This window comes from Anabrus simplex, chromosome 9, assembly GCF_040414725.1.
Source record: "Anabrus simplex isolate iqAnaSimp1 chromosome 9, ASM4041472v1, whole genome shotgun sequence".
Taxonomy (NCBI): Eukaryota; Metazoa; Arthropoda; class Insecta; order Orthoptera; family Tettigoniidae; genus Anabrus; species Anabrus simplex.
This window is the reverse complement of record NC_090273.1, coordinates 130,627,429-130,639,485: the sequence shown is the minus strand read 5'-3', so window position 1 is coordinate 130,639,485 and position 12,057 is coordinate 130,627,429.

The following is a 12,057-nucleotide window of genomic DNA, read 5'->3' as shown; positions in this document are numbered from 1 at the left end:
TACGTAACTGCTAGGGAGTAGGAGGTAGTATGTGGAATAAATGTTAGTTACTCGTATAGTTAACTCATTCGAATAGTGAAACAAAGTATGGCGCATACCTACCGAAAGGGTTTGTATACAAGGGGATTGCAAGTTAACAGAAAAGTAATGTATTAACAATTATTTCGTAAGTTCATGTGATACGGTACACTGTTAATGAGAAGAATAACCTGAATATAAAGAATCTTATCAGAATATAATGAAAAACACTGACATAATTTCATCTACAGGATGACAAAAGTAATTACGTAAATGAACGTTGACTGGAATGTCCTTCTTTGCAAATGTGATTACAAAACATATCTGACAACATACTACTACACGTCCCAATGCCAAACAGCTATCAGTAGAATGCTTCTATAAATACAGTTATTATATTATATTATATTATATTATATTATATTATATTATATTATATTATATTAATATTATATTATATTAATATTATATTATATTATATTATATTATATTATATTATATTATATTATATTATATTATATTATATTATATTATATTATATTATATTATATTATATTTGATGTTCCACCACCCGTCGCGTATGTGCGGCCACAAAATTTGCATTTTGCGTATTTCCTATTGTCAGTGATGTCAAAAAACTGCCATGCATCCAACGGTTTTCGTGGCCATTGTGGAACAACGTTCTGTAAAAATTTCTTTAAATTCCTTTAAATATTCTAAAAATATAACTACTATCTACGAATATGTTTAAATATCACACTAACACCACAAATATAATCTAACAGACTTTACATTATCTACAAAACATAACAACCGTAGGAAATATATACGTACATTCGAAACAACACAGACTGAATACAGGTACTTTCGTACGTGTGTTGTGCGCTACACAGTGCTCAGGTCCTCCGCGAGTTAGTGATGGGTCGAACTAGCTCTTTTGAGGGAGCTAGCTCATTCGCTCCCGCTCCTAACTGAGAGTCGTTCAAAAGAGTCGACTCTTGGGAGCGGGAAGGTAGGAGCGAGCCAGGAATTCAGAGGCCGCTCTCCGCTCCAGGTTCGTTCGTTCATTCGTTCATCCGGTTTAGGGCAGACGGCTCTTTATGACTTCCGGTCGCTCTTCATGACTTCCGGTCGCTCTGTATGACTTCCGGGAACGAACGATATAGCACAAATAGTTTATATTTTCCACAACAGATGGCAGCACAACGTCTAGTTCAGAAAGCTTCTCTTGAAATAAACAAATGCACTTCTGGCAACATTGGCAAATAATCTAACGATAAAGTTTTACATACAGTAACGAAGAAATGTTTAACAAATATGCAGTATTAATGGATAACATCTAATATTACTTTGCCCATGTTCTTTTCTTCTTAAAATGATGCTTTTCAAGACTGAATGCACCGTGACGAGACGTATGTTCATGATATTGGCAATACTTACACGTTAATAAATAATTGTTTAAGAATGTAATGGGATGTAAGTTACTATAGTATACACTAAGCCATGAGTTTTTATTCAGAAGCGCCCAAAATAGCGTGATTTTACATCTTCTAGATTAATCATGACTCCCGTCTTTATTTGAAGGAGCGAGATGGTGAGAGATAGTTCACCTTTTACACAACAGATGGCAACACAATGTACAGTTTGGTACGCTACTCCTGGAATGAAACAAATGTACATTGCTGCCAACATTCGCAATTAATCCGATGATAAAGTTTTATATACAGTAACGAAGAAACGTGTCACAAATATACAGTGTTGATTGATGACATCTAATATTACTTTGACTAAGTTACATTCTCCTTAAAATGATGTCTTTCAAGATTGAATGCACCGTACGGGACGTATGTTCGACATATTGGCAATACTTCCGTTCGACCCCGGCAATCCAGATAAGCATAAGAAGAATCTCTATTCCTGTGCACGTAGTTTACATTTCACTCAAAAGATGTCATCAGAATATCCTCTTTCGACTGGAGCTGCAGAAAGTTTCTTACTTGACACTCCGCGTTGGGACAACAGATTCTTTCATTCATTAATGCAGCGTAGGAAACATAGCTGATTAAACGCGATCTTTAACGCGAGCTGATTAAACTACTATCAGCACAAATGTACGTATAACCAAGTATACTAAAGTACGCATAGCATTTTGCCTATTTTTCGTGTACAGTAGGGTCACACTCTCTTCTATATATATATATATCTTTTTTTTTTTTTTCAAGAACGATTAAACCGTATGAGTCGTATATGTTCGATATATTGGCATTCCTTACACTATCTAAACTTACTTCTTCTTCCTCTTCGACCACTTTTCCTACACTTGTGGGTTCGCGGGTGCGAACTGTTCCGCAAATGTGGATTTGGCCCAGTTTTATAAGTAATAATGTTACTGGCTTTACGTCCCACCAACTACATTTACGGTTCTCGGAGACGCCGAGGTGCCAGAATTTAGCCCCGCAGGGGTTCTTTTACGTGACAGTAAATCTACCGACACAAGGCTGACGTATTTGAGCACCTTCAAATACCACCGGACTGAGCCAGGATCGAACCTGCCAAGTTGGTGTCAGTAGGCCAGCGCCTCAACCGTTTGAGTCACTCAGCCCGGCTGGCCCTGTTTTATGACCCGATGTCCTTCCTGACGCTAACCTTATGCGGAGGGATGTAATCTATATTGCGTGTTTCTATGGTGGTTGGTATTGTGGTGTGTTGTCTGAATATGAAGAGGAAAGTGTTGGGACAAACACAAATACCCAGTTCCCCAGCCAGAAGAATTACATTCCCGACTTGGCCGAGAATCTAATCCGGGACCCTCTGCAGCGAGGGCCTCAATGCTGACCATCCAGCTGAGGAGTCGGACTTCTTACACGTCAATAAAAAATTATTTGAAAATGTACTGCGGTAGGTATGCACGTTGGTATGAGTTATTTAGCCTATATTTTAAAGCCAAAACTAGTGTTATTTTCTATTTGCCTTAATTCGATTTAAAACTACGGTATATTATTTTATCCACTGTACCGTAAAACCGAAAGATTTTGGCAATATGTTAATTCATAACTACGAACTCATTTAAGAAACAGATGAGGATTTATTAGAGTATTTCTTAATTATTTCAGACAGAATAAAACTGCGCCGTTTCTACTTGCCGAGTGGTATATTCAGTATTCTGGATAGCGACTGTTTGTTCGTGCTTAGTTGAGGTTAGAACCCGAACTTCGTGTCGTTTATTTGCTCCTAACCTACTGGATCTATACTAGGCCCTACATCCTTCATAGATTATGAGTGCATACAGGAAGTGAACAGGTAAGTATTGCTCAATAACATGTTTATTTCATTTCATTGTTTCGTTACGTTGCAAGTTGCCAGAACAATGACACAAAAACGTACCTAACAAACAACCCACAACCAGTGCACTCAGAGCACTGACTGAATGCGGGAAGAGGCTAGACTGGGCAGCCCATAAAAAAGAAAGCGGCTTCAGTACGTCACGTGATTATCTGAGGCATGGCATTGGCTAGAAATGAACGAGAGTCGATGTGACGAGCTAGCTCTTTCTTGGAGTCGCTGCTGATAAAAGAGTCGGCTCGTGCTAGCTCTCAGGGAGCAAGGAGGGAGCTAGCTCATACAAGAGTCGACTCGTAATTGAACGACTAGCTGTTGATAAAAGAGTGGGCTCGTGCTAGCTCTCAAGGAGCAAGGAGGAAGCTAGCTCTTACAAGAGTCGACTCTCAATGAGAGAGCTAGAGCTAGCTCTCTACAGTGAGTCGTTCAAAAGAGTCAGTTCGTTCATGAACGACCCATCACTACCGCGAGTACTCGCAGTTGTAAGCGGAGGGGATCGGTGGAGCGCTCTACCGCTACAACCGGATTACTCAACGGTATTACTCGCTCCGTCCCCACCTCTAGCGAATAGTACTGATACAGAGAGAGTGAAGGGTATTTATCTACGTATATGTACGTTGCATTCTTTCCTTTCTTCAATTTCGTCAGCTCAGATGGCATTTCATGACCAACAATGTGCGGTCAGAGTCCATGTCTGCTCCTGGGAAAGTTTTGCAATCCAACACCTGGTTTCTGAATCTCTGCCTAATCATAATGAAGTCTACTTGATACCTTCCAGTGTCCACGAATGCAGCCGTCGTTTGTATTGTTGAACCAAGTATTCCCAAGGACTAAATTATGATCAGTGCAGAATTCAACCAGCCGACTTCCTCTTTCGTTCCTTTATCCCAATCCGAATTCTCCTACTGTACTGCCTCATCTTCCTTTGCCTAACACTGCATTCCAGTCTCTCATCACTATTAGATTCTCGTCACCTTTTACATATTGTATTAAATATTCTCTCTTCATATATTCTTTCGATTTCCTCATCATCCGCTGAAACAGTAGGCATACAGACCTGCATTATTGTGGTGGGCATTGGTCTGGTGACTATCTAGACGAAAATACTTCTTTCATTATGCTGGTCGTAGCAGCTTACTCGCTGCCCTATTTTCGTATTCATTATTAAACCAACTCCTGCATTTTCTCTATTTGATTTTGTGTTGATAATTCGGTAGTCGCCTGACCAAAAATCCTGTTCTTCCTGCCAGCGTACTTCACTAATACCAACTACATCTAACTTTAGTCTATCCATCTCCCTTTTCAAATTCTCTAACCTACCACAACGATTCAAACTTCTAACATTCCACGCTCCGACTCGCAGAATGTCAGTATCCATCTTCCTGATGATCGCCCCACCTCGTATAGTCCCCACCCGAAGGTCTGAATGGGGGACTCGTTTACCTCCGGAATATTTTACCCGAGGGGAAGCCATCGTCAGTACCTAATTCATACAGAGAGAGCTGCATGTCCTCGGGAGTTAGTTACGGCTGTAGTTTCCCGTTGCTTTCAGCCGTGTAGCAGTATCGACACAGCTAAGCCATGTTGAGTATTATTACAAGGCCATAACAGTCAATCTTCTAGACTGCCGCCCTTGCATCTTCCGAAAGGCTGCTACCCCCCTTTCGATGAACCATTCCTTAGTCTGGTCTCTCAAAAGATACCCATCAGATATGGTTGCACCTGCGGCTCGGCTATCTGCTTCATTGGAAAACGCAAGCCTCCACACCGCGGCAAGGTCACATGGTTCACAGGGGAGGAGATTCAAATATGGCGTTCAGTAGTATAAGTGGATGGTTCTGCCGCCTCCTATTCCTCAGACCCTCCTCAGAGGCCTTCTCCTCCCGCGGGAAATTTGAATTTTGGCGGGAGATTTGAATTTTGGCGCGAGATTTGAATTTGTAAACAAAGCCACGTGTTTTTTGACAGCCACGTGCTTTTCTGACACCTGCCATCCGTCATCTTGCATCGCTAACCTCAGTGCTGCCATCTTAACGGCACTAAACCTTATAGGCACGTAGTGGCGGGCAATTTCCACGTGCTTTTTTGACAGCTGTCGTCCACCATCTTGCATCGCTAACCTTATTGCTGCCCTCTTTATGACACTAATCCTCAACAACAACGCATCGCTAACCACAGTGCTGCTATCTTTAGCTACTACCTTTGAAATGCGTAGCGGGTAAGTTGTAAAATGGTATATGCTTTTTTAACAGCTGTAATCCGCCATTTTTAATTAACAGGGCACCGTACTGCTATCTTTACGGCACTGCGGGCAATTTGAAAAATTCTACGTGCTTTTTTGATAGCAGCCATCTTTAACCAACAGGGCTCCGTGCTGCCATCTTTAGCTACTACCTTTGAAATGTGGTGGTGGGCAATTTCTACGTGCTTTACAAACCCACATGCGTTTTGACAACCAGCCATCTTTAATCAACAGAACATCGTGTTGCTATCTCAACGGCACTAATTTTATCCTTTGACATGTGGTAGCGGGCAATTTGAAAAATTCCACATGCTTATTAAAGCCACGTGCTTTTTAACAGCTGCGATCTTTAATCAATAGAGCATCGTGCTGCCCTCTTTCCTACGAACTAAGAGTAAAAGCAAGCAGAACGGAAGTGACTTAGCAAAAATAAATCCCGGTTTTGTTACGTCAGGAAGGGCATATGGTCGTAAAACAGATTCTCGCGATTTATAATCCCTGTTCTCGCGTCAGGAAGGGCATCCGGCCGTAAAACAATTGTTCGTAAAGTAAGACACTGGATACTGCGATTTAAAATCTTAGTTCTCGCGTTAAGAAGGGCATCCGGCTTAAAACAGATTTTTGCGATTTAAAATCCCGGTTCTTGCATCAGGAAGTGCATCCAACTGTAAAACTACAACAACATGCTTTAACTGTCTGCTCTGCTTGTAAAAGAATGCCCATGACGTTGTTCGTGAAGTAGGACACTCGATACTGCGATTTAAAATTCCCATTCGTAGCGTATAACAGATCTAGTTGTAAAACAGATTCTTGAGGTTTAAAATCCCCAGTTCTGGCGTCAGGAAGGTCATCCGGCTGTAAAACAGATTCTTGCTATTTAAAACCCCGATCCTTGCGTCTGGGAGGGCATCCGAACCTAAAACAGATTCTTGCGATTTTAAAACCCCAGTTCGAGCGTCAGGAAGGGCATCCGGCCGTAAAACGGATTCTTAGGGCTAGGAGCAGGAAGCAGCTAGCCGCTCCGTAGCATTTACAGTGTAGTTCGGCCGTTATGCCTTGCGAGTAAGTTATGTACCAGCACCGGGTTTCGAAAGAGGACTTGAGCAGACCCTAGAGTTCCGGCATCAGGTTAGAGATGCGTAAGTACCTCCCGAGCAAGAAACGTTGTATTAGATTGAACTTGAAGCAAACACAGGAGCTGCTTCAAGTCGGCTAGCGCACGGACACTCGTTGAAATGTAGTGCATCAGCGAGGTTCGCCCGGTGCAACGTCCATAGCTCGCTTACAGCCTGTCCCATAAGTAACAGCAGCAGACTTTAAGCCTGCTCTCTCTAGCCGGGTCGGGCTGAGTAGCTCAGAGGGGCTGGCTTTTTAACATAGCAGGTTCGATCCTGGCCCAGTCCGGTCGTTCAGCTTTATATCGGTAGAACTTTTGAGGGGCTAAATTCTTGCTCCTTGGCGTCTCCGGGTTCCTAGCTCAGTCTGAAAGTGCTCGGAAGAACTTTTCAGAGACTAAATTCTAGCACCTCGGCGTCTCGTGTTGTTAACATAGCAGGTTCGATCCTGGCTTAGTCCGATAGTGCTTAGTAGATTTACAAGCAGAACTCTTGAGGGACAAAATTCCGGCACCTCGGCGTCTCCGAAAACCGCAGGTTCGATCCTGTAGCTCAGTCTAAAGGTGCTTAGTAGAACTTCTGAGGGACTAAATTCCGGCACTTTGGTGTCTTTAGGTTCGATCTCGTAGCTCAGTCTGGTCGTGCGCAACAGATCTTCTGAGGCTCTAAATACTGGCACCTTAGCGTCTCTAGGTTCGATCCTAGCTCAGTCCCAAAGTGCTCGGAAGTACTTCTAAGGAACTAAATTCTAGCACTTTACCGTTTCTGAGTTCGATCCTAGCTCAGTCTAGTCGTGCACGGCAGAACTCTTGAGGAACAAAATTCTGGCACCTCTGCGTTTCTAGGTTCGATCCTGTGTCTCAGTCTGAAGGTGCTCGGAAGAAGGCTTAAGGGACTAAATTCCGCCACTTCGGTGTCTCTAGGTTCGATCCTGGCTTAGTTAGAAGGTGCTTAGTAGAACTCCCGAGGGGCAAAATTCTTGCACCTCGGCGTCTCCAGGTTCGATCCTAGCTCAGTTCAGTATTGCTCGGAAGAAATTTTAAAGAACTAAATTCCAGTACCTTACCGTTTCTGAGTTCGATCCTAGCTCAGTCTAGACGTGCACAGCAGAACTCTTGAGAGACAAAATTCCGGCACCTCGGTGTTTCAAGGTTCGATCCTGTGGCTCAGTCTGAATATGCTCGGCAGAACTCTTAAGGGACTAAATTCCGGCACTTTGGCGTCTCTAGGTTCGATCCTGTAGCTCAGTCTGGAGGTGCTTGTTATAAAGTTTAAGGAACTAAATTCCGGCACTTCGGTGTCTGTAGGTTCGATCCTGGCTTAGTTAGAAGGTGCTTAGTAGAACTCCTGAGGGGCAAAATTCTTGCACCTCGGCGTCTCCAGGTTCGATCCTAGCTCAGTTCAGTAGTGCTCGGAAGAACGTCTAAGGAACTAAATTCTAGCACTTTACCGTTTCTGAGTTCGATCCTACCTCAGTCTAGTCGTGCATGGCAGAACTCTTGAGGGACAAACTTCTGGCACCTCAGCGTTTCTAGATTCGATCCTGTGGCTCAGTCAGAAGGTGCTTGGGTAATTTACAAAGAACTTTTGAGGGACTAATTTCCGGCACTTCGGTGTCTCTAGGTTCGATTCTGTAGCTCAGTCTGAAGGTGCTTAGTAGAACTTTTAAGGGACTAAATTCCGCCACTTCGGTGTCTCTAGGTTCGATTCTGGCCTAGTTAGAACGTGGTTAGTAGAACTCCTGAGGGGCAAAATTCTTGCACCTCGGCGTCTCCAGGTTCGATCCTAGCTCAGTTCAGTAGTGTTCGGAACAACTTTTAAGGAACTAAATTCCAGTACCTTACCGTTTCTGAGTTCGATCCTAGCTCAGTCTAGTCGTGCACAGCAGAAACCTTGAGAGACAAAATTCCGGCACCTCGGCGTTTCTAGGTTCGATCCTGTGGCTCAATCTGAAAATGCTCGGCAGAAATTTTGAGGGACTAAATTCCGGCACTTGGGTGTCTCTAGGTTCGATCCTGTAGCTCAGTCTGAAGGTGCTTGGTAGAAATTTTAAGGGGCTAAGTTCCGGCACCTCGGCGTCTCCAGGTTCGATCCTGTATTTCAGTCTGAAGGTGCTCGGTAGATTTACTAGCAGAACACTTGAGGGACTAAATTTCGGCCCCTGAACGTCTCTAGCAGGTTCGATCCGGTAGGGGATACCGTAGACGATACCCCCATTCTTTACGGCGCGTTGTTGTTAACTTAAAGTCGCTTCTTGCTAACAACTATTTTTTGGGATACTAACACGGGAAGGAAGAAGGGCTTTAGTCTACTGCTTACTTTAAAGGCCTGTGTGTTTTCTACCGACCGCTTAGAAAGTCAGTGCATAAACTTTTGTTACAACTGTAGTGCAGACGTGTGCTGATTGCATAGCCGCCTAGTAACAAGTCGCAGTCCACCGGATGTAGTCTGTGTGAAACGCACGCTAGTTTGCAGTTCTCCGTGTGTGTATAAAGTGTGTGCATATACAATTCCTGTACTTTGATTCAAGCTCATTGTCGTCTACCGTCCAGTAGTAAAACAAAAGGTAAGATTAATTCCTTGAATATTATTATTATTATTATTATTATTATTATTATTATTATTATTATTATTATTATTTCTTTTTTCTTTGTTTTTAGAAAATCACCGTCTGCTGTTAACATTATTCCAGTAGCCATTTTTCAGTTTGCAGCCTTCAACTTAAGGTAAGCCTAAACTGTCGGTTAGTGGTAGGCAGTTCTGTTGCTAATCTAACTAACCCTTATGCTCTTTCTTTTTTAACTATGTGCTACCCTTAGGCAGTAATATCTCTATTAATAATTAGTTGTTTATTGGGTCGTGGATACAACCGGGGAGTAGGACCAGTACCCTACCTAGGTGGCCTCACCTGCTTGCTAAACAGGACCCTTGTAGTGGGATGGAAGGCATAGACAAGGAAGAGGTTAATCTTATAACTTCAAACTCGTAACGATGTCTGACCTCTATAGGTTAAAACTTGGTTTCTTCCGAAGATTGCAACTTTTGTCTAATGTCTATTGATGAAGGGTTGTTGTCTTCAAACCTCATTCTGGTTACTGTATATAACCGTTATTAATTGAATTTTCGTTTTTTCTCGTTTTTTATCCTTGCAACTCGAAAGAAGGACATTAAGTTACTATATTTTTAACAAGGGCAGCAACACCCTCATCGATCGTTATCTGCAAAGAGTGCTTCTACTGTGTTAGGTATGGAACATTCATCTCTCTGTTTACTTCTTCTAACTTTAAATTTACGATAATATCTAACCTCTATAGATAAAAACTTGGTTTCTTCCGAACTTTACAACTATGCGTATCTCCCTTACTTTTACATTTAATCTTTAGTAGTAATCTTCAAACTCGCGATACTGTCTGACCTCTATAAGTTGAAACTTGGTTTCTTCCGACGCGAAATCGGGAGGTTGTGGGTTCGGATCCCACTGGTGTCCGGCTGGCCATTTTTGTTCTGTACTTAACATCTCTTCAACACGTACTACATGTACGTAACAAGACCTAATACGTTGAAAGTCTGTTTCGATTACAATGCGGTCGTGAAAATTCAATATTCATTACAACTTTTGTCTAATCTCTATTGATGAGTGGTTGTTCTCTTCAAATCTTATGCTGGTTACTGTATATAACCGTTATTAATTGAATTTTCGTTTTTTCTAGTTTTTAAACTTGCGACTCGAGAGAAGGACATTGAGTAAGTATATATTTAAAACAACGGCAGCAACACATTCATAGATCGTTATCTGGAAGAGTGCTTCTACTTTGTTAGGTATGAAACATTTATCTCTCTGTTTGCTTTTTCTAACTTTAAATTTACGATAATATCTAACCTCTATAGGTAAAAAATTTGTTTCTTCCGAACTTTACAACTATGTGTGTCTCCGTTACGTTTACATTTCATTCTGTAACTCCAAACTCGCAACAATATCTGACCTCTATAGGTTGAAACTTGGTTTCTTCCGAACATTACAACTTTTGTCTAATCTCTATTGATGAATGGTTGTTCTCTTCAAACCTCATGCTGGTTACTGTATATAACCGTTATTAATTGAATTTTCGTTTTTCCAGTTTTTAACCTTGCGGCTCGAGAGGACATTGAGTTACTATATTTTTAACAACGGCAGCAACACCCTCATCAATCGTTATCTGGAATAGTGCTTCTACTTTGTTACTTTGTCTAATTTCTATTGATAAATGGTTGTCCTCTCTTCAGAACTTGTTGCATACGCTGTTCACCTAAACACTTTATTCTAAGAAAGAGAGGACACTATGTTCCCCTGCGAGCTGTGTAAGGCAACGTTCGCAAGACAAGATAACCTCGCGCGTCATATAAAAACAAAACACCCTAGCATAACATCCGCTTTATGTGAAGTTTGTTTATTTCGCTAATTTGGAGCAATACCAGGCTCACTTAGTAGAAGTACATCAGGTATCAACTTGCGACTATAACCCTCAGGCAACGCGAAGAAAGCGTGTAAATGCTTATATAGGTGTAGAAATCTTTAGTAACAAAAAACAAGGAAAAATGAAGAACTTCAAACTATACACTGCGAACACTGTAACATTAATGTTCCATCTTCACATTTTCAGGGTCACTTACGAAGTAATGCGCATAAAAACCTGTAGTAGGTATCTCTGTACATACATGATTGCAGTCATTCTTAGAATGGTTTGTTAACTGATCTTCAGTTCTAAAATACTGCAAGCATCCATCGCATAGTCAATTTTTGTTTCACCTGTTTGACAGGTAGAAGCAGTGGCGGTTTCTGGTATAGTGCAATGGAGCAATGAACCTCCAGTTTATATCAAATTTTATTCAACTACTTAATATTCATAACTCCCTTGTCAATCTCGAAGGTCTTGCTTAGCTCATCTATCCGTAATATACTCGTACTGGCTTTCAATTAATGTGAACTGCGCACGTTCCGTGGCTGGATACTTGTCTGGAATGAACCCCCTTCGAAGGCGCTCTCTCCGTCCGTACCTGGGCGAAGGGAGTGGCGAGGTGCGGAGGGACATCGGCCGGCACGTAGACAAGACCAGGATATCGCAGAAACAGATATCCGTGGTTTACGCATGCGCAATATGCCACTCTCTCTAGTCGTATTGTCGGGGGTGTTGGGGCAAGGTAGACTGACCTTGTGTTGGGGTATGTGCCTGCCATCTGTTGCCCTTACAGGAATTCAACTACGTAGCAGAAAATAGTGCACATAATTAGCGCTAGTGTTGAAGAGCATCATTACTGCCAGCAGTCACATTAAACTGCCAAATTTCCCCCAAATTTTGCCTTCTT